A 6284-nucleotide genomic window follows, 5' to 3' on the forward strand; every position below is an offset into this window, starting at 1 on the left:
GTACGTGGAGACCGCCGACGACCAGGAGTAGTTAGGAGGTCCCAGGCAGGAGGCCTTGCCTCTTCGATCGCTGTTGCTTTTGTGTTTGCCTTCTTAAGGCATCCCTGTCTAACCTTATGCATGTACTCAGATATTATTGCTTTCGCTTACTCTTGTGCTTTTGAGCTTCTGTATTCGAGCCCTCGAGGCCCCTGGCTTGTAATATGAAGGTTGTATTATTTTGATTTGTGTCTAGAGTTGTGTTGTGATATCTTCTTGTGAGTCCTTGATCTTGATCGTACACATTTGCGTGTATGATTAGTGTACGATGAATCGGGGGCATCACACCATGGAGTACGAATGGGGAATCAGATGGGGGGGGAGGTGCAGGGGGAGCTAAGGGGGAACCATGTTTCGGTCTGGGACATGCTTGTTTTTATTTAATTTTTTGAATAGATGGGACACGCTTGTTTGAAATTTTGGGAAAGTACAAACTTTACCCCCCTCTTAAATTTCGGACCTACTATGGGTCGGGGGTAGGACGGTAATCCCAGGTGTCCCAAATAATGGGCGGGAGCGATTTCGGCCGAGCGCATGTGTGTTTAGGCGGCCACGGTGTATGAATGTTTTTCGGAGGCGGTTGCGTGGCGTCTAGATGAAGTTACAAACCTACCCCGGTTTATACCTTTGGACATCGGGCCGGTAGGTTTCACGGGTCAGAGTTAAAAAAGTAATTTCCTTCTACCAAACATTGGTCTCACGCGGTTTTGGGCGAGTAGAGGCTCTTTTGGCGCTTCATTTGAAATTTTGAAACATAAGCAATCACGTTTATAGTACTCTTAAACTTTGAGGATTGACCTAAATAGACAATGTTAAATTTGACCTTTTATCTTTGAAAACCTCATTAAATTATGCGCTTCTTTTTGAAAATTTGACACTTGAAAATCCTATAACTATGATTATTTTGGAATTAAGGAGGTAAATTTGAATCTATTTTATACATGACTATATATGCTATTAGGTACAAAAGCAGAGCAAAGTTTGGTGCCCCCATAATTTAGGTATGATTTACAAATGCCATGATCTCGAATTCAAATAATTGAATGGACTTCATGGTGAATTAAAATTTTTTAAACCACCTTAAGTTGAATTCAAATGTATGCTAATTCATAGCTAGCTATTTATAAGGTTCATTGTGTAACTTTTGTGTGTATAATGTGCTTTACACACACAACATGAACTATACTCATGTTTATATTCGAATTGCTAAGGCGATGCATTGTCTGGAGTTCAAAATATTAACTCTATGGATCAATTATCTCTACTCCTATAAAAATCTAAGTTGGTGGTGATAGTGTGCCTGCCATCCATTATTTTCGACCGTCTGATTTGCATCCGACGCATAGGAGGCAACCCCACTTCACATTTGCAAAGAAACCCCCCATTCCATTCGTCCAGTTCCATCCAGTCCCACCTTATCTAATCAGCGAAGGAATCGAGATCTTTCTGGAAAACAATGGAAGGAAACTGGCAGCGATGGCTACTGCTAGCATCGTCCACCTCCAACTCCTCTCTGTCGCAGCAGCCTCACCGCCCACTGCCACACCACCTCCACCTCCCCCTCTTCCCCGTCATCTCCTCTTCTCCTACCCCGTCTCCTGCGACGCCGACATCGGCAAGTACGCCGCGGGCGCCGTCCGTTGGTCGAGTCCACAACGCCTCTCCTGCGTACTCCTCAGATTCAGCCGATCCGCCGCCCACCACGTCTCCCTCCTCACCATGGTCTCCTCCTCCCTCTAGCCCGTCTTCTCCGAGGACGGCATCGGCATGTACGCCGCTGGCGGCGTCTGCGCCTCAAGTTCGTGAGGACTCTTATGCTTCGTCATTTGAGGCTCTGATGCAGGAGACCTGCCGCCCACCACGTCCCCTTCCTCCTCGCCAACCTCTTTTCATATGTGATGGGCATTCAAAATTTGTCATTCCAACTTCCCCCGTCTGGATGTTGTATTAGTAATAGTTGGAGAAGTCTAACTGGATTATACTCATTGTAGATAGTTGTTTTCTTTATCTAATGCCTATCATACCGACTCCTACATTCCTAGATTAATTTTATCTATCATGTGACATGTCTATAGTTTGAATGCATTCTTTAGTAGCCATGTATGCCTTATTTTTCCCACATATGTATCACATGTCTCAAGAAGAAGATGAGTACATCACCTTGGCTGGGACAGGTATTGCCAGTGCCATGGATGCCTTATTTCCTTAAACCGGTATTTTCACACAGGCAAAAGGAAGGCCAGTCCAACTCTGTTGCAAATTTTACAAACAACATAATCTACAAAGAAGTTCTCACTGTGCAGTCCAAGGTATGAACCACTCAACTACAAGTTGGTGGCTGTAGAAAATCCGGTCTATCTAACTAGGGCCAGCAATCTGAATTTGGTTTCTCTCTACTATTCTTAAGTTTGTGCGGAGGACTTTCAGAAAAGTAAGTTACATGCTTTAGCGTCCATGATATTCAGGTCGCACTCCACTTTTTCTTTTGCAGAAACGTGGTTGGTGTGAGAAAGTTACAAGAGGTCCAATACCAATTTTTTCTGTATGTATGTACATGAACACTTGCCCCTTCTATATACACATGATTCAAAAGCATCCTTTCTTGTACATTTTGTTTTTTTAGTGACTGCTAATAGAATAGCTTGTTTTGTTTTCTACAGCCGTTCTAGGGAAATGAACAATTTTATTGCAATTGTTGTTCTAAGGTTGGAAGTGAAAATATGTATTGGCGATCACTGTTTGAGCTGGTGCTGTGGGCGATCTGGTATGAGCGCAGTCGTTACATTTTCACAATCCAGAGTAATCGGCTTTCTCTCCCGTTTTCCATGTGTTTTGTATGGTATTTATTCCTCTATCAAGGAAATCAACAATTCTTTTGTTGGAGTTTAAAATCTCTGTTGGAGCTTAGTTTTTGCCCGGCTTAGATATGCATATTGTATGAATAAACTTCAGATGAGAGGCATTCATATTGGAGTCAATTATTCACGTACATGCACCATTTTTTTAACCAACATGCAACAGTTTGAAGTTCTGCATACTCTGTTATGTATGCAAGTTTTGTATCAAGTGTTTTTAATTGTGTTTTACATATAAGTTCTCGTCGCCAGAGGCCAGTTAATAATGACTGATCACACTTCTAGTAATGCAGATTGCTATGCTTGAAGATAATATTATGTGGTTTGATTATTATTTTCTTCAATTCTTGCAAAGTGGTTTCAAATGTCACAACATCGATTTATTTGAGCCGTTATTTATCTTTATTTTTTTCTGATGGGAGGCATGTTGCATCAGACATGGAGATATGATAGATCCGCGGCATGGGCAGGCGGTGGATTATGATATGTGCTATAACAGATTGAGCCCATCAGACTAAGTCGAAGGATGAGTTAGTAGTCGCTACACTTCCATTGCACAAATTCCTGGGGACAAACATCGATATTATCGCATTTTATTCTTCCATTATGTGTATTAATGTTAGGTTAAATTGGGGTGCTTGATGTGTTACCATTTCTGATAAAGCTGGTCAGTGTCGTCATAGTTGTGGATGGATTTTCTATCTATCGCATGCTCTCTGTCCCCTCGATTTAAGATAGAGTGAGCAATGAACAGGTCTTCTAGGAAGGTGAAGTTTGAGAAGAAAATGTATGGCTTGAAGGACGGGGTTTATTGGTTGGAAACATTATGTTTGATTGTGCTTAATGTGTACCTATCAACGTGTAAGATCGCTTTGATGGATGTATTGATACTTTTTATACTATTTCATGGCAATCTACATGTGCTTGATTATAACATAAGCCCATCTAACATTTTGTGATTCCGTAGCGTATAACATAGAGATGCTCAAATCCGATAGAATATAGATGTCCGATGGATCAATGACCGTTCCTTATGCGAATTGCAAATACCATGATCCCATCCTAAAATTTGGATACAATTTATATTTTTAATTAATGTGTACATCAGTCTTTTACGTGTAGTTTCACTCCCCATAGGCCCCTCCTCACAGACGCGCTAACTCTCTCTCTCACACATACGCGCAAACGGTGTATATCCATCGGTGGTCTCTCACACATGCTCACACACTCTCTCTCGAGGTGTCTTTCTCGCACACATGCTCTCGATATCACCCTCCCTCCCTCTCGCAACCATTCACGACTGTTTTCACTAACCTTTATCACAAGCACTCTTCCTCTCACACGCATACACACACAATCCACATCGACCCTTTCTCTATACATAGACCTGCCTACGTGCCTCCCGCACGCACATTATCTTTAGGCCTGTCTCACACGCATTGTCTCCACCTCTCTTCCTAATTGACGAATATGATTCTAGCAAAGTATTCTGTAGGATGCCTCTTAAAGTCCGGTTGGATGAATGGTAATATCAGAGAGAAGGGGATACCTTAGTCCAAGGACCTAGGGTTACAAATCCTAGCCAGCTTTGTCAGTGGACACAGAGTCCTTCACGACTATGGTATCTTTGTCTTGTACGACTTGTCCTCGATGGGTCTCCCTAAATACGTCACGGGCCGACCAATGTGGCGCAGGACATAACCGACCAAAGGGCCTCACCTCAGCCCACCGGACCTCACGCGTTGACACACCCTCTGCCCCTAGGTCTCGTTATCTTCTCACACCCACACATACCAACACAGACACCACACAAAATATTTTCTCCTCATGCCTCTATCCCCTCCCCCCTTGCATGTAGACACTCAAGGGCATCTCTCGCTGTGACATCCTATTCGTCTCTCTCTCTCTCTCTCTCTCTCTCTCTCTCTCTCTCTCTAGACCTCTTTCATTTCTCGTGCTATCTCTCCCATGTCGCCCCCCGCCGGCCCTTCTATCCATGCTTCTCTCGAATGCGTACACATACCCTCTCTAGGCCCTGCTAAATACATCAACTACACATTCACACATGTTACATCTTATCACGTACCCCATTGATCTAAAAAGCCCTCTCTTCATGTTTACTTCGCATCCTACATTCCTTTTGAATAAAACCACACAAAGTGTGGCCAAAAGTTATTTTCAAATTTCTACATATACAACATTACAAAGTTATATGGAGTATGAAAGTTAATTTGCATTGCATGGTGCACCCAATAATATTTATTCCGCACTATGAATTTATATATTTTTATACTATATATAAAGTTTGTCATAATAAAGAGAAACGAAGAGCATCTCTCTCTCTCCATCGCACACCCCCCCTCTACGCCCCTTTCACGTACGCACACAAATTATCTCCAGGTCCACTAAAAGTACGCCCCCAACACATTCACGCATTTTTCATCTTTCTCTCGTGATATATATAATGACGATCATTGTATTTGAAGCGAAAGCACGATACGTACATTGGACTTCAGAATCCACTCATTACGGTCACCATTTATATTTTGTGGTTATTATACAGTCACGGGCTCACCGTACATCCCTGTATTTGTTCAAGACACGACTAGTTGACCAGTTAAACGCTCCACGTGGCACCTCTAGTGTTGCATCACATTATCTCACTACCATTGGGCCCACCTGTCGGCATGTATAAGAATGAAAACAAACGATAAAATAATATTGGACGGTGGTTCGAAGTCATGACCGCGTGCACAACGGACAAGGTGGAATTGTATTGGTATGCTGAGCCGTCTGTTTTAACACACAGGAGCTGGTGTGGTGATTATACACACACGCACGCATGCACACGAACTGCATGCATGCAACACTCACACGTACACACGCAGCCACGCATGCACGCAACACTCACACGCACACATGCACGCATGCATGCACACACCACATGACCAACACACACGCTCACGCTCAAGTACTCAACCTACACGTGCGTGCGCACACATCAGGCCCTGACAGACACATACACAACCAGGTGGTTCCAGCGCACGGGGTGGAGTCTTGTCACGCCTGCGTAAATTTGTCTTTATCTTACTGTTTTCCTATCCGAACTGACGGGTGGGACCTACAAGGAACATGGTCAATTTAACCAGTCAACATAGTGCCACGCAGACTATTTGGCTGGTTAACAGAGTGCAACCCGATGCTGAACGGTGGGCAAGTGACCGTATAATCACCGCAAAACGTATATAGTGAACGTAATGAGCATATTCTGATGTCCAGTGGTCGTATTACGCTTTTCGCTTGAAATACACCGACCTCCAGGGTATTTATCTCTTCTCTCGCTCTCTATGTGGAGCCGAGTAGGCCAACGTGCCAGTGCCTAAATGGCGC

General features: G+C 43.4%; 1 long non-coding RNA gene across 2 annotated transcripts; it reads left to right on the forward strand.

Annotated features, from left to right (window-relative positions):
- The first annotated feature begins 1487 nt into the window (after window positions 1-1487).
- On the forward strand, window positions 1488-3830 carry LOC109771860 (uncharacterized). 2 transcript variants are annotated; one of them, XR_012187701.1, is made up of 4 exons: window positions 1488-2348; window positions 2531-2585; window positions 2700-2838; window positions 3317-3830. It is a non-coding gene; the product is annotated as an uncharacterized lncRNA (long non-coding RNA). The 2 variants fall into 2 exon arrangements; XR_002234941.4 differs by lacking the exon at window positions 3317-3830 and having other exon boundaries at window positions 1498-2348; window positions 2700-3028.
- Window positions 3831-6284: the final 2454 nt, after the last annotated feature.

The sequence above is a fragment of the Aegilops tauschii genome, chromosome 6, assembly GCF_002575655.3.
Source record: "Aegilops tauschii subsp. strangulata cultivar AL8/78 chromosome 6, Aet v6.0, whole genome shotgun sequence".
NCBI classification, from domain to species: Eukaryota; Viridiplantae; Streptophyta; class Magnoliopsida; order Poales; family Poaceae; genus Aegilops; species Aegilops tauschii.